Here is a 21,418-nt window from a genome sequence, read left to right as displayed (position 1 = left end):
GGAAGGGCTCCTCAGAGGGGGTGTCATAAAGATATGTGCCACAGTGGCCCTTATTCTGCCAGGAAGACACTGCATCTTTATGTCACAGTGGCTGGAGCTCTATGTGTGGGGTAAGTGTGGTCCTCTCTCAGGTTGTGGCCCATGTTGCTGTCTGTCTTTGGACAAGTGTTAATCCTGTTGTGGTTTCTCATTTGCTGAGCCTTCAGAGGCCTGCTGTTAGCCCACAGAACTAAGTGTCATTGCCATTCTAACTTGGGCTCCATCCCAGGCTCTGTTCATTAGTGTTTCTTGCTGAGACCTGTGCAGCTTTGCCTAAGCCTGCTGCAGGTTTTCTCCTGTGAATGCATGGCCCCTGAAGCCCACCCAAGTGACTCAACCTTGGCCAGCTCAGGTCTGAAAGGTGGAGTACTCCTCAGGCTCCTGGGCATGAGGGGGCTGCAAGCCAGTGGCCGAATGAAACCCACTGAGTTCCAATGTCCATCCTTCTGGCTGTTCACCTGTGGATGGCTCTGCAGGGCTGGTGCTCAGCACACTGACACATATCCTGACAGCCTAGCAGTGACCATCCCCCCATGGGTATTGGGAATGAAATCAGAGAGGAGGGAGGGGGGGCTCAGAGCCCTGTGGCACCACTTCTTAGCCCTGTATCCTGAGGCAAGAGTCCCTGTTTCTCTGGGCCTCCATTTCTTATTAATAAAATGGTAATGTCAGCGGTTCTTACCACGTGATTGTTCTTCCACAGTTGTGTGTCTCATTGATGCATGATTTATCTTTTAAATTTTTATTTTTTATTTTTCTGGTAATGGGGATTGAGCCCAGGGGACTCTACCACTGAGCTGCACCCTCAGCCCTTTTAATTATATTTTGAGACAGACTTTCACTAAGTTGCTGAAGCTGGCCTACAACTTGCATCCTCCTGCTTCAGCCTTCCCAAGTTGCTGGGATTACAAGCCCCCAGCAAGCTGACACAGTTTTTACAGAGTGAGACTTGATTTTGATGAAGATGCTCCACACACACACAAAGCACCCTGTAGTCTACCAAGGCAGACATGGAGACTCTGCTTTGGAAGCTTCCAGCAAGTGTTTCAGGTTCTAGCAAATCTGAAGTAGCAACCCTGAAAATCCTCTGCTTCTAGGAACTACACACATGAAGTACATGTCTGGGCTGGCCAAAAGGACAGGACACCTCCAGGATCCAGGAAGGAGGAACCTGGCTGAGGGATGGTGGGCTCAGAAGCCAACACTGCATGCAGCCTTGGGCATGGCTGCCACTTGTAAGATCCTGGCAGCATGAGTGCTACAGGGAAGAGGACATAAACTTACGAGATACATAGGACTAGAGACTAGAATTGGAAGCACACATGGAGTCTGGATTTCCAAGATTGCAAATTCAATGAGAATGTTCTCCTAAAACTTCCTACCTAGCAGCAAGAGATGAGAAGGAAGCTCACCTCTTTGTCTGAGGAATGAAGGGGAAGGAAACACTTGCTCCTAAGAACCAGGACGAACGCCCTCATGTTGGTTTAGGATTTATGTCATCCACACCTTAGAGGCAGTCCAAGCCACATAGTTATACAGAAAGTATAACTACTACTCCAGGAGGATCAGCAGGACCAGTGAGACCCAGAAGGCCTTCAGCTCCATCCCCCAAAGAACAGCCCTGGATTGTCCATGCTAAGAGATGTCACATCCAAAAATGGCATCAGCAGACAGCCCTCTCCTAAAGTCAAGATGACACATAAACCTCAAGTATATAGAAAAAGTACCATGGAGAACATGGAGAAAATAAGAGGAAGGGATTACTAACTATGAAAGCCAAAAAATCAATGGTGCTGAAAACCAAAAATACAATAGAATTAGCATCAGTTAAGCTAAATATTCTTTGAAAAGATTAACCTAACAGGGAAATCTTCAACATGCAAAACAAGACAAAGCAGAGAAAAGGCATAAATAAAGAACACTAAGAATAGAAAAGGAGCCAAGTGAAGATCAAATGAGGGAATTCAATAATTAAGAGTGGGAAGGGGTGGACTTGTTCAGTGCATACTGTAAGCATGCATTGAAACATCACACAAAACCCATTAATATGTAAAGCTAATGCATGCTGATCACAAAATTTAAAAAGGAAAAAATAAACAGGAACAATTAAAATGAATAAGATAAAAGAAAAAAGGTAGCCATAATTACACTCCAAGAATTTATATATTATTAAAAGTTTCTCAATACAATGAAAAGGATTGAATATACGAGAAATCACTGAAGGAGATGAAGGACTTAGACTTACAACTTACAATCACTTGATTTCTCTCAATCTGTTTTTACTCTTATACTATGGGGAAGAAATGGTTTCTTTGTGGAAACTTCTATGGACTGAAATAGATGCATGAAACACTTAGGACTGTGCTTGTTCCTCACTAAATGTTGATTTTATTTTTTTGCAAGAATATCCATTACATCCTTATAATAATAAAAAAGTGGGAAAACATTTTTAAATATTTATTAAAACACTTATTGATAAGGAAATGATTAAATAAGCCACAGAAGATATATAGGATCTAGTATTCTGGACCTGAGATTAAAAATGAATACATTCTATTTGTAGCAAAAAGATCTCCTACATGTCTTGTTTTATGCAAAAAAAAAAGGAAATTGCAGAGTAGTATATAGTGGAAGATACTATTTATGTTTCAACAACAGGGAGAGAGATTGAAGGGACAACTGGGATGGCAGTGAAGGTTGATTTGGGTGGGTAAAGGAAAATTTTTATCCTTATTTTTGAATTTTCACAATGAAAGTGGTTGGTATAATATAGGGGGTAAAATTTTAAAATTTTAAAATACTTTTAAAATAACTAGATATTTACTGAAGTTTCCTGGGGAGGAGTCTGCAAGGCTGTATTACAGTACATTCAGCAAAACCTCCTTAATACCCTTTCAAAGGGAAAATTCATTATAGCCAAACTATGGAACCAGCCTAAGTGATCATCAACAGATAAATGGGTAAAGAAAATGTGGTATATATACACAATGGCGTTTTACCCAGACATAAAGAAAAAATGAAATTATATTATTTTCAGGAAAATTAATACAAACTAGGTACCATCATGTTAAGTGAAATAAGCCAAACTCAGAAGGTCAAGGTCAAGGGCCCTCTGTTTTCTCTCATTTGTGGAAGTTAGAGAGGAAAAAGCAAAACAAAAAAAAAAAAGAGAGAGAGAGAGAGAGAGAGAGAGAGAGGAGAGAGAGAGAGAGAGAGAGAGAGAGAGAGAGAGAGAGAGAGAGAGAGAGAGAGAGAATGGAGTGGGAATCTCATGAAAATCAAAGGGAGATCATAAAGAAAAGGGGCTAGGGGATGGGAGGTGAGGCGGGAGGGGAGAAATGCTGGGGGTGATATTGACCAAATTACATTGCTATATTGTGTGCATGTATGAAAAAGTAAAAATAAATCCCGTGGTTATGGACAACTCTAATGCACCAACAAAAAATGTGGAAAAAACTCCTCAGACCTGCCCTGCTTCCCAACATTCCTCTCTACCCCTCTTTGCTGTGTCACACTCTTCTTTCCCTTTTCCACCAACAGGTAAAGTTTCTTTGCCATACCTTCATTGTTGTCCCCAGTTTTTTTTAAAGTCAAGTCTAGTTCAAGCGCTCAGGCAACACTGAATAGATTTGACTTACTGCTATGCACCCACCACTATAATCAACATGTCATATTTACTTCGTCTAATTTTTTTTTTAAACAAAAAATAAGATGTCATAAGATCAAAATTGAGAAACTTAGATTTGGGTAATTTTACTAAAGTGCTGGTGAACCCAGACCTGTCCTTACACATCTTGGGGTGCAGCTCGGCATCTGAGCCCCCTTTTTAGAGCGCCTTTGACCTCTTTGTTGCGAAGGCTGTAGATGAACGGGTTCAAGGTCGGTGTGACCACTGCATACACCACGCTGGCCAGGCGGTCATAACGCGCGGAGTAGGAGGATGAAGGTCGGAAATACACCGACAGGACAGAGCCAAAGAAAAGCGACACCACCACCAGGTGGGCCCCGCAGGTGGAGAAGGCACGGCGACTGCCTCCTGCCGACCGCACTCGAAGCACCGCGACTAGGATGTGCGCATAGGAAAGCGACACAAGAAGCAGAGGGGTCAGCACCACCGCCAGGCCCTCGGAGAAGATGGCAGTCTCGGCAGTGGACGTGTCTGAGGTCGCCAAGCTCAGCATCACCGTCATGTCACAAAAAAAGTGACGCATGGGGGCAGAGTGGGGGTAGGAGAGCGCGGAGATGAGCAGGGTGTGGAGCAGCGAGTGCAGGTGAGCCACCGCCCAGGACGCACAGACCAGCGCCCTGCAGCGCCAGGGTGTAGTGCAGTGGCCGGCAGACCGCCACCGCGCGGTCGTAGGACATGGCCGCCAGGAGGTAGCTGTCGGTGATTCCCAGAGCCACAAAGAAGTACATCTGGGCAAAGCATGCTTGGAAGGATATGGCCTGAGCTGGGTGGAGCAGGCTGACCAGCAGTCGGGGGACTGTGACCGTGGTAAAGCAGGCATCCACAAAGCTCAGATGACCCAAGAAGTAATACATAGGGGAGCACAGAGCCCCATCGGACCTCACCAGTACCACCATGCTCAGGTTGCCCATGGCATTGAGCAGATAGACGCTGAGGAAGAGCAGGAACAACACTGGATGGGCGACTGTGTCATCCATCAGGCCAAGGAGGAGGAACTCGGGCCGGATGTGAGGTTGACCAGAGCCATGGAGTATCTGGCCAGGTGGGAATGCTGAGAAGTGAGAAGAGACAGCAGGTCTAAGTTCTGAGGAACCCCAGGGGTACTTCCTGTATGTTGATGTTCCATATGTAAATTTTTTTACACATCCGGATCACAGAGTATTTACAAAAATTTAGATTTTTGCTTGCTAAAACAGATTGAAAACCACATTGCTCACTGATCCTAATTTTATGAAGAAACCACATATCACAAGGGTGTTTTAAGGTAATGATTGGAAGTCTCAAGTTTTGTTGTCATACCTGATTTTGAGTCTTCACTTTACTAATAAGGTAGTATGTGCTCTCAGTTCCTTCTTCTTTAATGAGGAAAATACTAGTTTCTATCTTTGGACTTGGTAATGAGGATAAAGTGAATAGTAAATTTAAAATTGTTAGCACACTGCCTGACACATAATAAGTTGTATAACTTTTATCTGTCTACTCATCATTAGTCTATCATCATCATCATCACCTATTTAGTCAAAGAGTTAGGACCCAGGCCATATAAATATTAATCTAAATCTCTTCACCAGACACCTTACTGTATTTGCCATTCATTTCCACCACTCATTATGTGCTAATTCACAAATCAACCATTTTTTTTTCTGTAAAGTATCATGTAGTAAATACTTTAGGCTGTGGGCCATACAGTTTCTGTTGTAACCACACCACTCTGATTTTTGTGGTGCAAAAGCAGTGGCCCACAATAAGCAAATGTATGGCCATGGCCATGTTGTCATAAAACTTTATTTACAAAACAGGTGGAAGACTGGACTTTCCCAGTCAGGCATGATTTGTTGACCCTGGTATAGGATACTGTGGGAGACTGCAAGATGGAAGAGTCTCAGCTTCTACCCTCAGTTAGATCTGGAGCAACATGCTGAGTATCTTAGTATGTTTCTAATTTCATGAACCACATTGGAGTAAATTATTCTTCCTGGAGGAGCTTGGGAAGAACTAAAGAAAAAGGGGTGGGACTTGAATCAGGCCCTGAAGAATGAATAGGAGTTTATGAAATAGACATGCTCTGGTGTAGGAGGAGAGGGTACTCCTGAGAGTGGGAAGAGACTGTGTGGAATTGTTGGTAGAGAAGACATGGACTAGAAAGAATAAAGCATCCACATTATGACACTGAGACCCTGGGCAAAGCTTATTCTTGCTGTTATCTCTGTGTGTAAAATTGATTGTACATAAAACTATTACATTTCTCACTTAGCCAACGACTCCAGTGATTTCAGAAATAATGCACTCATTTTGTCTCCCATTCAATTTCTTCCTTAAAACACCACAATCTCCTGTTGTTCCAAGGTCTCTACAAATGTCCTGCTACAAAGCTGATCAGCCCACCCTTTGCCAGGAAAACTGGTCAGATCTCAGAAAATGGACCAAGTCAGTGCCTGACAAAAAAGCTCCTCCCAGGAAGAAACTACATCTCCCTGCTTTGTCCAGTGAGCTATATACAAAATGCATCTGAAAATATTTGTTGAATTAGGTTTTTTGAGGAGCAGTGAGTGATAAACAGAAATGAAGGGAGGGTAAAGAAGAGAGGATGTATCCTGCTTTCATTTTTCTGCTTCTCTGTCATTGTCACCTGTTAGCCGTCCCAGAGAAATCACCTCCTTAGTTTCTGCAAGACTTACTCATTGGCCCATCACAGAATAGGAGCATGGAAGAGCTGGACTTTGGCACCCCTCAAATCTATCCATTTTTTTAGTGCACTATTCTCCTTTACCCTTGACCTTGACCTTCACTTCCCAACCCCTCCTCAGGCAGCTGTGTAATGCAGCAGAAAGAGCATTGGCTGTGAAATCACAGCCACATGGACTTTGATCCTGACTGCTGTGTAAACATGGATCCTCCTTCATTTAACCTCCAGTCATCTCATCTAAGAAATGAGGATATTGATTCCTGCTTTACATAACTGATGTCAAGATTAAGTGAGGTAATGTATGTACAAGGAGTAGCAGAGAATGGATGCTGATAGATCTTGGTTCCTTTTCCCCTATATAGAAATCCACTGGTTTTTTCCTATGGCTTCTTGAAATGGTTCAGTCCAGTACTGGAGGGATATAGTTATTTAGTTGTTTTTCTTAATCTCAACTAAAAAACTTAATTTTCTGCAAGAAATGACACCAATTTTGGCCTCTAGGGACAACACGTGCCAAATCTACTTTCTCTGAATTTTTTGATTTTTGGATTGTTTGTTTTGTTTGTATATAGCTATCAAGGGGATCTATTCTGGGTCTACAGATGTTTTCTTCAACCTGAAGATCACTGGAGCCTTAGATCCTTTCTTACAAGATCTTATTTCCGGTCCTTTTTCATTCACTCTTTGCTTTGTCAATATTTTCTTAGCAGGAATTGGGCACAATGTTCAAGCTGGGGTTGATCTGTGTGGAGTTCCCTGAGGCAATAAAATGGCTGAAGCCTATCATTCCTGCCTATTTATTGAGTGCTTGCTGGGGGAAGGCTTTGTGGGCTCTGGGGCTACAGAGGTAAGGCAGCCATTGTCCTTGACCTCCAGCTGTGCACAATGGAATAAGCACAACATTAATTGTATGAACAAAGTGAGGGTGATTTTCTCTGCCTGGCTGATATAGGGAAGATCCCACAGAAGAGGTGAGGCTCAAATTAATTTTGGAAGAATGAGTACAAGATCACTTGGGAAATGGGAAGGGCAGGGCAGGTTGGGGAGAGAGAATGTGAAAGCAAAGGAAGGTATTTTTGTGTGCGTGGGAGAGTTGGAGCTAAAATGTGGCTTCTTCCTCCTTAATACTTAATGCAGAGTGGATGGAGAATGGGGTGGGAGGAGGACAGGACTCATGGTAAGAAGATAGCAGAGAAACGTTGGGTTCTCTCACCTGAAGGGCAACATGCCAGACCTCAATCTCTTCTGCAGAGTCTGTGGGCTGATCTCTCTTCTGGCCAAAGGTCCCCAGTCTTGGGGACAGGTGTGTGACCATCCATCTTAGCCCAGAGACTTCAGTGTGTTTCCTGTGGACTGTGGCAATGGTACCATGTAGAGAGAAGCAGAGAGACAGAATTGCAAGGGCCCTGGGAATTCCTGAGCCATACTCTTCCCACACAGCTTACTGCCCAGCCAGACTCTTTGCTGCCTGTTGGATTCAGTGCAGACTGCTCAGCCCGGTGTCCAAGGCCTTCCAACATCGCTCCTGATATTCTCTCCAGTCTTCCCCACAACTGCTTCCATAGGCTTCTGCTTCCCCTGACCCCAGCCAGGCTGGCCTTTGTGCTGCCACTAACAGCTTTCTCACATGCCTCCCCTGCCCTCTCGACCCTTCCTGGAATGGTTTTTCTACCCTATTCCAATATCCAACTCTGGTTCCACTTCCTCCCAGAAGCCCCGTACCCTTTCTAGACTCTGCAGCCCCCACATCTGCCTCTCTCCTCTGTCTCTTGTAACTCTCATTGGAACTCAGCCCTCCTTTGCTGACACTAAAGTGACTTCTTCTGCCGTGATGCTCATCTTCCCCACTAGATGATGAGGCTTCTGAGGACAAATGTTTAGTTATCTTTTCCCATCTGACCCTTGGTCTTGCACAGGGGTTTTCCCTAACACTCTCGACAGGGAAGGCTCCAGAGAAGAGGTGGCACTTGAGCAGGGCCAGCTAGAAGGTGTTCACTGGACAGACAAGGGTGGAAGATAATTTTAGAGAGAATAAATAACACATACAAAGGAAATTACAAGGGGAAGCTTTAGGGAAGTTACTTAATGTCTTTGAGCTCCATTTTTTTTTTCTAAAAATGGATCATTATACCCTCCTCATGGTATAATGGTTGAAGCAAAACCCAGCAAATAATAGGTGCTTAGTAAATTTCAACCCCCCACCTCCTAACTCTTTTCAGTGAGGAGATATGTTTACTGGATTCATGTCAGTTCTCCCTGAAATGTCTGGCACAGGACTGGGGTTCCTGGGTACTGACCTGCTTCTGTTGATGCAAGGATCTTTTCCTGAGGCCCAGATATTATGGGCATTGCTTTGAAGGAGGTAGGAAGGACTCACTTAAAATAGAAAAATGAAGCAGGGATGCATCAGATGTAGAACCAGTGCCGTGTCTCCCACACAAGTTGCTGCCCTAAACCCTACTGCAGACAATGTCACTCAGATACATCAAGACACAGAAGTACGCAGGCACACACCTGCACAAAAGTGCAGGCATATCTTGATACACTCAGATACATGGGCATGCCAGTCATGCACTCACTCACTAGGACAGGAACACACACATGCAAGCACACACGGACAGTCATAGTCACTAACACACAGACACAGAAATGATCCGTGCACTACAGAAAACACAGCACATGTGCCACTTACATATGAAGACGTACACACAGATCCCCACACATAAATGACAGAGACATAGAGACCTCAGAGGGTCCTCCCAGACATAGTGGGACTCAACACAGGTTCACACATAAACACCTGCTCCCTGCTCCCTCCCCCACCCTCCCTTGCACAGGTCTGTCTGCCCTATTAGAGAGGTAGTGGGCAATGGCGCACAGGGGAGACCATCACTGGCCCCTGCACTCTCAGTCCTGGGGGCTTCTATCCAATTCCATGAATCCAGTCTCTTCCTGGACAGTCCAGATTGTTCTATCAATGGGGTGCAAAATAGCTTTCTCCTTGATGACAGTGTTAACCCGAATTAAGCTTTTCCCATTTCAAACATCTCCTCCCCTCCTCTAATTCTCTCTGTCAACATCTCACTCACTTCTTCAATAATCTGTTCAACGATCTTACCTGTTGTGTCTACTCCGTGTCAGGCAGGCACTGGAGTAGAAGGCAGGAGAGGGGCATTCAGAGATGAGCAAGACATCGTCAAGGAGTTCCCCTTCCTGTCTTGATAGCAGGCAACTGGTAATGATTCTTAGATATCATCTTACTCAATACTGTGTTATAAACCAGAAAAGCAACACCTGGAGAAGACTGTGCCTGAAGCCATTCAGCAATCAGGAGATGAGCCAGGATTCCAATTCTAGGTTCTGAATCCCACCTGTGGTTAGTCACTTCCCTGTGCTGTCTGCCACACGTGGGCAGGTACTTCTTTAACTCTCTTCCTCAGGCACTTGACCTACCTACCTGGCCTTTCTCCTCTGATTATTCTATTCCCCGCCAACAAGTCTCCTGCCTGTCAACTCAACTGTGGGCATGATCAGGCTCTGGCCACCACAACACAGACCAAGGGGCTGGTCTCCTTGCAGCTGAGGAGTAGTTATGGCAAGTGTACCCTGGAGAGGAAGACTTGGCTCCACAGTCAAAGGTGGGAGGGATGACAGGCAGGTCAGAGCAGAGAGGGTCACCTGCTAATTAATTAACTAGAAAACTCTATGGGGAGCTACAGCAGCCTCTGTGATCCATGAGGACCCCTCAGCCCTCAGCCAGCCTGGCTTCCCCTCACCTACCCTGCTAAAAATATAGAGTGGGAGAGTAGGAGCAAAGGTATTTGGGATCCAGGAACTCAGATTGACAATCTACCAGGCTCAGAGGGTAATGCTGTCACTCCTCAGCTTCCTACTTCAGGGTAAGACCCAAGAGGGCTGGTTAAAGACCCATGGCCAGGAGACCCAGTCCTCTTCTCCCTGGCTTTCTCCATGTGGAACTTCCACCATCACCCCTAAGGTTGCAACATCACCATGTGACTCCTTGCTCACCAAGGAGCTCCTCCTCCCAATCCCCATGTGAGAAGAGCATTGTGCCAGAGCTGAGACCTGGATGTCCATCTCCCAGTGTGGGCCCAGCAGCCCTTCCCTGGGCCCCAAGGCCCACTTGTTCCTAGAAGTTCAGCCTAACCCAGAAGTCAAGGGAGGGGAAGAAGAGCCACAGGTACTGGCAGTCACCCCAGGACAACAGGACTGAGATTGGGGCAGCTGAGCCTCGCATCCCAGGTGGAGCTGCTCTTACTGAACTTGTGAGGTACTGCCCTCGCTCCATGGCCAGATTGGAGATGCTAGGATCTCAGTCCTGTCCAGCTTGTGCCAAAGCAAATTGGAGTCTGCTTCTCATTTCAAAGCCTCTTTACTGTCCAGATGTCCTCACTGACCTCAGCAGAGAATCTTCCTGGATCTAGAGTAGTACACTCAGTTTCCCAGGCTGGACCAGTGTCTCCCAAGCTTGCTCATTCTGTCTCTGTCCTGTGCTCTTCATTTGCCAAGCTGCCTTGTAATGCTTATGGAGATGATAGTCCCATCTCATGGGATGAAATTCTCCAGCTCAACCATTCATTTGGCAACATTTATTCATTTTTCTTGGGGGTGACCAGCCCTTTTGATCTCCCAGGAAAGTCAGAGGAGTCTGGGGTGTGAGTGGGACATCCAAGTCCTGGCTGCAGATAGACTCTGGCCAAATTCACTTCTCTGCTCTGGGTCTGTTTCCTCATTGGCACATCAAGAAGGGTGAACCAATGGCATCTGATAATCCCTTCATTTTTGAAGATGTAAAATTATGGGGATCCACCCTTGAGAGTGAATATTCAGTTTGGGGAGAGAGGACTTGAGCACCAATAGTTGCAATGCTGTACTGCCCCCAACCAGTGCAGGCAGCTAAACTAAGGGTTGCTCCTAAGGTATCAAATAAAACACAGACATACAATTTACCTTTAATTTAAGCCCCAGGACAGCTCCTCTGCCCTCAGCTTCAAGCCCTCCAAATGGGAGAGTGAGGAATGTCACCAGATGGTGGAGAGAGAGAGAGGGGGGGGGGGAGGGAGAGGGAGAGGGAGCACGTTCAGGACTGGTCTTTTATTGGGGGGGACTCTCATTCTTTAGAAATTTCCATCCAATAAAGGTCAAGAGGGGCAGGGTTACAAGGACAGGTAAGGTAACTCTACCACTAGGGCTGTAGGAAGGCATGCCTACGCATGAAGACACATTTGCGACATTTTTATGACTTCCAAGATTGGGGCTGCCTTCTAGAGCCAATTGATGTGAAGTGACCAACAGCGCCTCATTAATTAGGGAAGGAAAATGCTGGTCACAAGACACGGCCGCCTCCCACAATGCTGGGCAGTAACCCTAGTTAATACTGAGCATTTTCTTTTCTTTTCACTATTAACCACAGACTTTAAATTTAAAAATATTTAACAAGATGGCATTCATGTAATGATTACAATGTTTCATCAGGTGGACATGCCACAAGTTATTTAATCACTATTGTAATGTTGAAAAGATTACTGAAGAAGGTGGGCCAATTTAGGCCTATTTTTTTAAAAAAAAGTATTTATTTTTTTAGGTGTAGATGGACACAACACGATGCCTTTATTTTTATGTGGTGCTGAGGATCGAACCCAGGTCCCGCCCGTGCTAGGCGAGCACTCTACCGCTGATCCACAATCCCAGCCTCTAGGCCTATTTTTTTCTTTGAAGTTTTCCTAAGACCCCAGATAGGAAAGCCAGGGTCAAATAGATGACCATTACTGTAACTCCTAAAGCTGTGGAGGAGTTCATCAAGAAAACTTTTTACTAATGGCATGGCATTAGCAATGGCTATATGTACCTCCTTGATACTGTAAAATATTTTTATTATTATTTAATATTAATTATTTTTTCTTGGTTTTTGGACTGGTGGAAAACCTAGTTTTAATTTCTTTTGATTATTAAGTGATCTCTCGTACAACAACATGATGTACGAGATCCCCTGTCTTTACTTGCCTGTTTTCTGAACAGTATAGTCAACTCTAAACCAGGGTCTGATCCTGTTTTATTTTCTTTAATGTAAACTATTTTAAATAAACTCTATTTTGTATCGGCCTAGTTCTAATTCTCAAACAAATGGATAAATAAATGATTATCACCAAGTTTTACATGGTTTGAACTGACTTGTGGAGCAATTTCCAAAGATGTTGTATACTGTGGCAAGGTGTGGTGGCCCATGCCTGTAACCCCAGTGACATGGAAGGCTGAGACAGGAGGATTGCAAGTTCAAGGCCAGCCTCAACAACTTTGCCCAGCCCTGTCTCAAAATAAAAAACAAAAAGGGCTAGGGCTGTGGCTCAGTGATTAAGTGCCTCTGTGTTCAATCCACTATACAAAACATAGATAAATAAAGTATGCCACATGAACACAAGTTGCAATGTAATAAACCTAAACATAATTGAGTTCTTGTGATATTTATATTTCCTTCTAAAGTATCAAAGTGAAAAATTACACAATATTTCTTTCTGCTATATAATTATTAGCATCGCTATTTTGTGAAAAGGATATCACATGAGTTTTAATGAATTCTTCTTAGGTATCTTCTAGGGAAGAAGATGTTAAATCAGTTAAAGACAATATTTTAAACTTTGTAGCTCTGCTTCCTAAACTGTTAATCTTAAATAAAATTTGTATAAGAGTCACCTGTGACCATATAGTAAGGAACACACGTTAGTATCTCTGATATTCACAGCACAAGACATACCATTAGGTGTAGAAAACATTGGAATATAGAAATCAAGACTTCTCAGAAAACAGTCTATAAAGAAATATCAATTTGTCAAAAAATTGTGAGAATGTTCTTAATGGGAATAAATTGTTAGGTTTTGTTGTTAGTCGAGATAGTTGCAAATATTATCTCAGAGGAAATGAAGTAAAGTGAGAGTCCTCTTGAAGAAACATAGTAAGAAAGAGAATACAATAGAGTCAGATTTGGTATTAAGAATCCATATCATTTAAAAATTAAAATTTAAAGGTGATGAAATATGCAAACTAGAATAAAATGAAGTCTTATATGTGAACAATGTTTGGGTCCTCATAAACATGCTTAGGATGGGGGAGTCTTCCACATACCATTTTATTTAGAACTTAGAGATAAATGCATGTTTGAAACAACAAACATTGAATATGTAAAATGGAGAGAGAAAACTTTCTATTCAGGAAGAAAGGCGATACCTAAAAGAAAGTGGAATTCAACCCAAAGATTGACAAGATGCAGATGTGAAGAATTGGACTCCTACATATATCATGATGTAAGTAGATGGGTCATTGTACCCACAATGACAAAGTTTATGAGACAATTGCAGACATCTTAAGGAGGAGAAGTTGGGCTCAATTCTGTCTCTAGGAGTTGTTTAAGAAACCAGTCCAATTTGACGGGCTAGATCATGCTTTTACTCAACCAACCAAAAAATTGCCTTTCTGTGGATGGACATGGTCATGGCGGATGGGAACTTGCTCACTGTTCTGGCCATTGGTGCCAACACATGTCTCTACACCTGGATGTACTTTTTCCTCTCCAACTGGTTCCATGTAGACATCCTTTATACCTCCACCGCCATACACGAAACCTTGCTGGACATCTAGACCCAAGTAGATCCATCTACAACTCAGGATAACCAATTCAGTTCCACTTCTTCCAGATCTTTGGGCACATGGACAGGTTTCTCCGGACCACAGTAGCCTGCAAACTCTATGTGGCCATCTGCTCATGAGGAAACAACTATGTTAACCCCTTTCTTTTTTTCTTATATATAACTAATGTACAGTAAAGTGCATAGATCAGTAAGTTCAGTTCAATAATTTTTGACAAATGTACACACCTGTATTATCATTGTCCAAGTCAAGATATAGGGCATATCTATTATCCTAGAAAGTGTCTCATGCCCTTTCTAGTCATCCCTTACCCTGAGACAACCATTGATATGATGTCTGTTATCACCAACCTGTTCATAAACTTCATCTGAATGAAATAAGACGAGTGTACTATGAGGTTTGGCTTCTTGTGTACTATGAGGTTTGGCTTCTTATCTATCTCCCTAACTGCATTGTCTCAACTGTCCTGAGTTGTCTTTTATCTAGAGAAGCACCTATGATCCTCAATTTGCTGTTGTCTCCCTGGTCTACAATCCAGCAGTCACTGTGCAGTTCACAGTGGTAATGCAATGATAAGCCCTTTTACCTAAAGCCCCAGAAAAAAAAGTATTAAGTATGAAGCATGGGGGTGGGGGGACTGGGAATTGAAATCAGGGTCGCTTAGCCATTGTGCTACATACCCTGCCCTTATTTATTGTTCGATACAGGCTTTCACTAAGTTGCTGAGGGGCTTTGCTAAATTGCTGAGGCTGACTTTGAACTTGTGATCCTCCTGTCTCAGCCTCCTAAGCCATGTAGATTACAGGTGTGCACCACCATGCCTGGCATGAAGGATTCTCTTGAGGTAAATTTCAGAGCTCAAATCTCTTTATGGTCTCCGTAAGGCAGGAAAAAAAATGGGCTTAGGAAAACCGAGAGAATATGCTAATAAAATGAATAACAATGCTAAGGTAGCAGCTACAATTTATTGAAAATCTATTAGGCATTACATTCATTTCTCATAAATATATCAACATTTAAAATTCCTAATAGTTCCATGAAGTATAGCATTATTATATTCATTTTATAGATGATAAAACTGAGGCTGAGCTGTGAGTTACCAAAAGTTATACAAATTATAGATGCAAGAGCCAGGATTTGCATCAGGTCTATAGGTGTGGCCCTGAGAGGCAATTATTTCCTAAAGACCCTCTTTTAGGAGCAGTGAGATTGGTATTCAAATTTCCTAGAGCCTCAACAACTATCTAAGTTGTGAAAGAACCAGATGAAATCTATTTCCTAAGGATTATACTAATTTAAGAAGAACCAGTGAACTTTTGAAAGAGTCGGAGATTCAAGCAAAGACAAACAGAATGGAATATAAATTATTAAACTTGGCTGGGATCCCTCTGTGTGGCAGGGTCTATGTTGGGTGCTGGGATGTCAACTCAGTCTGACATGTCCCTACCTGAAGAGTGTGGTATTTTCTAGGGAGAGAAAGGATCACATTAGAGAATGACACATACTTAGAGCCGCAGTTCTCAGACTGTAGTTCCCAGAACAGCAGCAGCAGTGTCACCTGAAAACTTACTAGAAATGCAAATTCTTAGGCCTGTTCCAGACTCAGTGAATCAGAAGAGGCATCTGAGAAAATGCTGCATAACCTTTACAGGTGATTAGGTGCCCACCAGGTGAGATAAGTGAGGGAGCTGAGGAGAAAACATTATAACCAACTAGTAGTGTGTGGGGAGGTGGAGAGGAGGGGAAGCCAGGAACTGAAGCAAGGTGGGAGGATAGGAAACTGGGGTGAGTTTGGGGGATGGTTTAAGACTATCCCAAGCCACTCTTGGTGGCCCACCTGGTGGCTGTTTCTCTCCTCACCTCTCTTGTTTTCTCACTAATGGAACCATAGTTTATTAGACTGCAGGTGGAGATCCTTTGAACTCAGGGAGGATGCATGCCCTTACCCACCACAGGGGCTGATTTGTCCACACCAGTCTCAGGTAACCTCATTCCTTGACATGTGACTTGTCTCATTCTTCTTGGCATAGGACCTGGTCCTGGCTAATGAGATGACCAAGAACGTTGGCTGGGAAGGCTCCATTCCCAATCAAAGCAGGAGACTGTGTGTCTCTAGAGGGATGAGCTGGAGAAGGAAGGTCCACAATATTCAACTGAACTGGTTGTTCCCTTTGACCTGGGATCTCCCTCTGCACATTATGGAGCACAGAGCTCAGAACAGTGACCAGATTACCTTTATTCACAGACTTAAGAATTCCTGCCAAGACTGTTTTAGAGCTTGTGTGTGTGTGTGTGTGTGTGTGTGTGTGTGCGCGCGCACATGCAAAAAAAAACTGAGACAATGAGAAATAGTTGGAAATGTGTAAATCCTCATAATGGGGTTAAGGTAGAGTGTTATCTATTCTTGGGAGTGTTAATAGTCCTTCCTGTTTTCCTTTAACTATTGTCTGAGGAAGTTTTTCACAGATACTGTAACAATTTTTAATTTTTTTTCTATTTCCAAGCTCTTGAGGCATTGGGAACTATAACAGGATAAACTATAATCTGAGTTTTCCAAAATATTTTCTGACTGTGAGAGACTCCTCATTTTAAAATCTCAACTAAATATTCCTTATTTCCCCTAATTTTCTTGCTTCAAATTAAGAGAGAGGTCCCTATAACAATTTCCCTGGATTCTGGGCTTAGTCAAGTTGGAACCACAAAGATCAAAATGGAGATGAGAATATCAACATCATAGCGGCTCAGGGGTAGAATGCATGCCTCGTATGCACATGCCCTAGATTCTATTCCTGGTACATAACTCGTGCACACACACAAACGCACAAATTGGCTGTCTAGCTATAATAGTGCAATTGTGATAGAACCAGGCCCATGAGCCTTCCAAAAGCATAACTCAGCCTCTTCCAGATCAGCAAATGCTTCTAGAGAAGAAATTGCCCCAAGTACATACAAATACATAGACTGCAACTATTAAGTAACCATCTGAACCTACTCCTCTCCCTGATCCTAGCCTGTGAGCTCTCTGATGCTTTTTTCTGAACAGAATTATGGGTGGTGAAATATACATCAAATATACCATTTTAACCATTTTAAAGTGTGCCATTCAGTGGCATTAAGTATATTCACATTGTTGTGCAGCCATAACCACTATCCATATTCTTCCCATATTGAAACTCTGTACCCATGAAACACCATTTTCCCTTCCCCTTTCCTCCCAGTCTTTGGTAACCATTGTTCTACTTTCTGTCTATGGATTTGAATACTCCAGATACCTCATGTAATTGGATTTATACAATCTTTGTTCTTTTCTGACTTATACTTTTATGATTTTAGGAAGATGATCTCATGCTGGGCTCAGTGGTGCATACCATCCCAGCTACTTGGGAGGCTGAGGCAGGAGGATTATGTTTGAAGCAAACCTGAACTTAGCAATACCCTGCCTTAAAATAAAATAAAAAGGCTGAGAATGTAACTCAGTGCTAGAGTGCTTGTCTATCATCCACAAGACCCTAGGTTAAATTCCCAGTACAGAAAAAAAAAGAAAAAAATAGAGAGATAGAAAGAGGAAGAGAGGGAAGAAGGAAGGGAGGAAGAAAGAGAAAGAAAAAGGAAAGGATGAGAAGGGAAGAAAAACAGACACAAAGGAGAAGAGTAGGTATTCGAATAGGGATGGATTTTTACCTTGACATTATGGAAATAAATCAGTATGGGTCTGGGGCTGTAGCTCAGTGGCAGAGCGCTTGCCTAGCATGCATGAGGCACTGGGTTCAATCCTCAGCACCACATAAAAATAAGCAAATAAAGGCATTATGACAATCTACAAGTATAAATTTTTTAAAAAAAAATATTATAAGCTCCAAATTCTTTGAATCAGACTTAGTTAAAATTATACTTTAAATCATGGCCCATAAGCTTCAATAGTACTTAATGGGAACCTTCCAGTGAAAAGATTATTAACACAAGAAGTTTTAAACTCAATACTTAGCCATGTATGACTGCACATATGGTGTGACGCTACATCATGTACAACCATAGAAATGTAAAGTTGTGCTGAAATTGTGTACATGAATCAAAATGCATTCTGCTGTCATGTTTACCTAATTAAAATTAATTAATTAATTAAAAATTTTAAAAGTATATATTTATCACTACCATGTGTGCTGGGTTCTAGGGACATGTAAAGAAATAATACAGAAATTATTTTTTCAAGCCCAGGGCCTCTCACATGCTGAGCAAGTACTCTATCACTGAGCTACAACCCAGCCTCTAGAGAATGCTTGACCTCATGAAGAACTCTGTCTAGTCTAAAAGGCAAAGTGTTAAGAGCACATCTCAGGTTTGGGCACAGCTAATCTGAGATGTCTGGGCTCACAGACTGTCTAATATTTGGATACATCTTCAAAATTATATTCTTCTTACATTTATTCAAATATTATTCATGGTGGTGTGTTGAATAGATTTTCAATTAATAATAACTGCTCAGCTCCCTCCATGAGTGCTGTTAATGGAGTTAACACTTACATTGAACATAATATTTCAACTTATTTTAAATTCTCTTTGATTTCATTTCCCCCACCATTTATGTTTCTGGACATCACTAGTTATGCTATTTAGGAACAGAAAATGTTTATATGAATATAGTTTAAAAGTTTTGTCCAAATACATGTTAAGATTATTGTTTTTCTGACTTTTGCATCAGCAAATAGAATCACATTGGTTCTCACTTCAGTTTTCTCTTCTGAATCTCCAAATCAGATAGTTTTTTAAGATACAGAGTACAGAGTTTAAAATTTAGGTAATAGAAAAATATGAATTATTATCTCTAAAAATGACTATACCATAGGTTGTTCAGGTTTAGAATTTTAGCCTAGGTCACCTGCTGTATTCAAATGATACATACCTGGTTGATGTCAGGACTAGTGACATGTTGTTAAATTTCCACCACAATATATTAAATGAAGATAAGTCATTCTCCTAGCATTGGCCAGGAGAGTTTTTAAATTTCCCACTGGAATGCTATGTGTATTTCATCAGGAATGAAATAGAGTCGGGGTTACATTTTGTTACGCATAAAAGAAATTACACAAGGAAATCCATGTGATGCTTTAGCATCTGTTGTGCTGTGGGTCCTTGGGTGCTTAAAATTAATTTTGGGGATTAAGAGAAGCTGGGCAGTTTATCTTCAAACAACCTGAAAAATCAATGAAGATAATGTTAGACTGTGTTCTCTCCTCAGAATCCACTCCCGTCCCCTGTAAGCTAGCTTCATCTCTAAGTAAAAACTGTAACATTTGCCAAAGAGAATTTTGGTTACAAGGATTAAATGAGATGGTGTATGTAAAGCTTAGTTTCTACCTGGTGATATGAAAGGGAAAAAATGAGGGCAGTTGTTGTAACGGTATAACAATAATAAAGCCATTCTGATTTAGGAATAGATGGAATGGAAGATAGACTACACACATACTTTTGGATTTATAATAATTTAATATGTCAAGGGAATTGATTGTTCACTTGAAAAAATTCTGTTAGATACATATATTATAAGATGTTTCAAAACAAATGCAGGAGGGATTAACATTCTAGGTACACAATCAACAGAAGGGACTAAGGAAAAAGATCAATAGATCTGACTATATAAACAGTTTTAAATTGTTTTTTTAAGGTATGGAGAATCATTCAAGTTGAAAGGCAAACAATGAACTTGGAGAAATATTTGCAGAAAATATGAAAAGGTTAATATCTTTACATTCTAAAGATCTAATAGAAATATGTAGGAAAACATTGAGATCTCAAAAGACAAATAAGCCACAAACAAGCCAGGCATGGTGATGCACACCTGTAATCCCAGTGACTCAGGAGGCTGAAATAGGAGGATTGCAAGTTCAAGGCCAGCCTCAGTGAATTAGTGAGGCCCTGAGCAGGTTAGCAAGATCCTGTCTCAAAATAAAAAATAATGAAACGGGATGAGGGTGTAGCTCAGGGGTTAAGTGTCCCTGGATTCAATCCTGGCACCAAATATATATATTTGGTGTCAGGAGATATCTATATCTATATCTATATCTATATCTATATCTATATCTATATCTATATCTATATCTATATCTATATCTATATCTAGATATAGATTTATATTTATATTTATATTTATATTTATAAATATATTTATTTATATGCCAAGAACATAAAGGCAAGTTACAAAGGACAAAAATGCAAACAGGATTAACAGGAGAAAATACTCAGCTTCAGTAGTAAGCAGAAAAAGTAAATCAAAATTATCATATTTTGCCTCTCAAATTAGCAATGATTTAAAATAATAAAATACTGTGATGGTATGGTGAAATGGACACTGATTGTTTCCCAATGGAGACAAAGATGCCACCATCCAGATGATAGACAAAATTAGCAAGATATATCAAAAGTCCTAAAATATTCATATTAACATTAAAATATCCACTTCATAATAGTAAAAAAAAAACCTGTTACATATTGAGAAATAAACTTCATAAAAAGGCAAAATCTCTGGATTTTAGAAGCCTACAAAACTGTTCTCTAGAAATAACACTTAATATATGACCCTCTCAGGAAAGATCCAATATTGTAAAGCTATCTATATCCCTAGATCAATCTATAAATTTAATATAGATCTGAGTAAAATATCAATGGGAGAAAATCCCAGTTGCAAAATGATGCTATCTATAGTTAAACGGGAAGATAAAACATGTGAGATTAATCAAGAAGGTTTGGGAGGAGAGAGTCAGAGGACTCCTTCCCAGAAAACCAAGCAAATCCGACTGTGAGAAGCTGAGGGTGCAGTGCTGGAAACACGGTAGACCAACACAGGATGGTGGAGAATGTAAGGCTCAGACACAGACTAATGTGTATGTTGTGGTTGGATCTGGAATGTCCCCATAGGATCTTGTGTTGAAGGCTTGGTTCCCCCACGAAAGTGTTCAGAGGTGGGGCTTTGGAGAAGGGATCAGATCATGGGGACTCTGACCTCATCAGTGGATTAATCCATGGATAGCTGAATGGACTACTGTGAGGTGGGGTCTAGCTGGGGCAAGTAGGTCACTGGGGACATGTCCTTGGGATCTATATCCCTGCCCCACCTGCCCCACCCTCTGCTTCCTGGCTACCATTAGATGAGAAGCTTTCCTCTGTCACACCCCTCTACCCTGACGTTATGCCTCACGTAAGGCTCAAAACAATGAAGCCTGCTGACCATGGACTGAAACTTCTGAAACTGTGAGCCAAGATAGATCTATAAATCTTTCCTCCTTTAAGTTGTTCCTGTATTTTGGTCACAGCAACGAAAAGATAACACAGATATATATATATATATA

General features: G+C 41.8%; 1 pseudogene; it reads right to left on the bottom strand.

Annotated features, from left to right (window-relative positions):
* Positions 1 to 3,824: 3,824 nt before the first annotated feature.
* LOC144256179 (olfactory receptor 1L4-like) lies at positions 3,825 to 4,754 on the bottom strand (annotated as a pseudogene).
* Between the last annotated feature and the right edge of the window lie 16,664 nt (positions 4,755 to 21,418).

Source organism: Urocitellus parryii, chromosome 7 (genome assembly GCF_045843805.1).
Source record: "Urocitellus parryii isolate mUroPar1 chromosome 7, mUroPar1.hap1, whole genome shotgun sequence".
Taxonomy (NCBI): domain Eukaryota; kingdom Metazoa; phylum Chordata; class Mammalia; order Rodentia; family Sciuridae; genus Urocitellus; species Urocitellus parryii.
The sequence above is the reverse complement of the archived record's forward strand: the minus strand, read 5'-3'. Positions and strand labels throughout refer to the sequence as shown.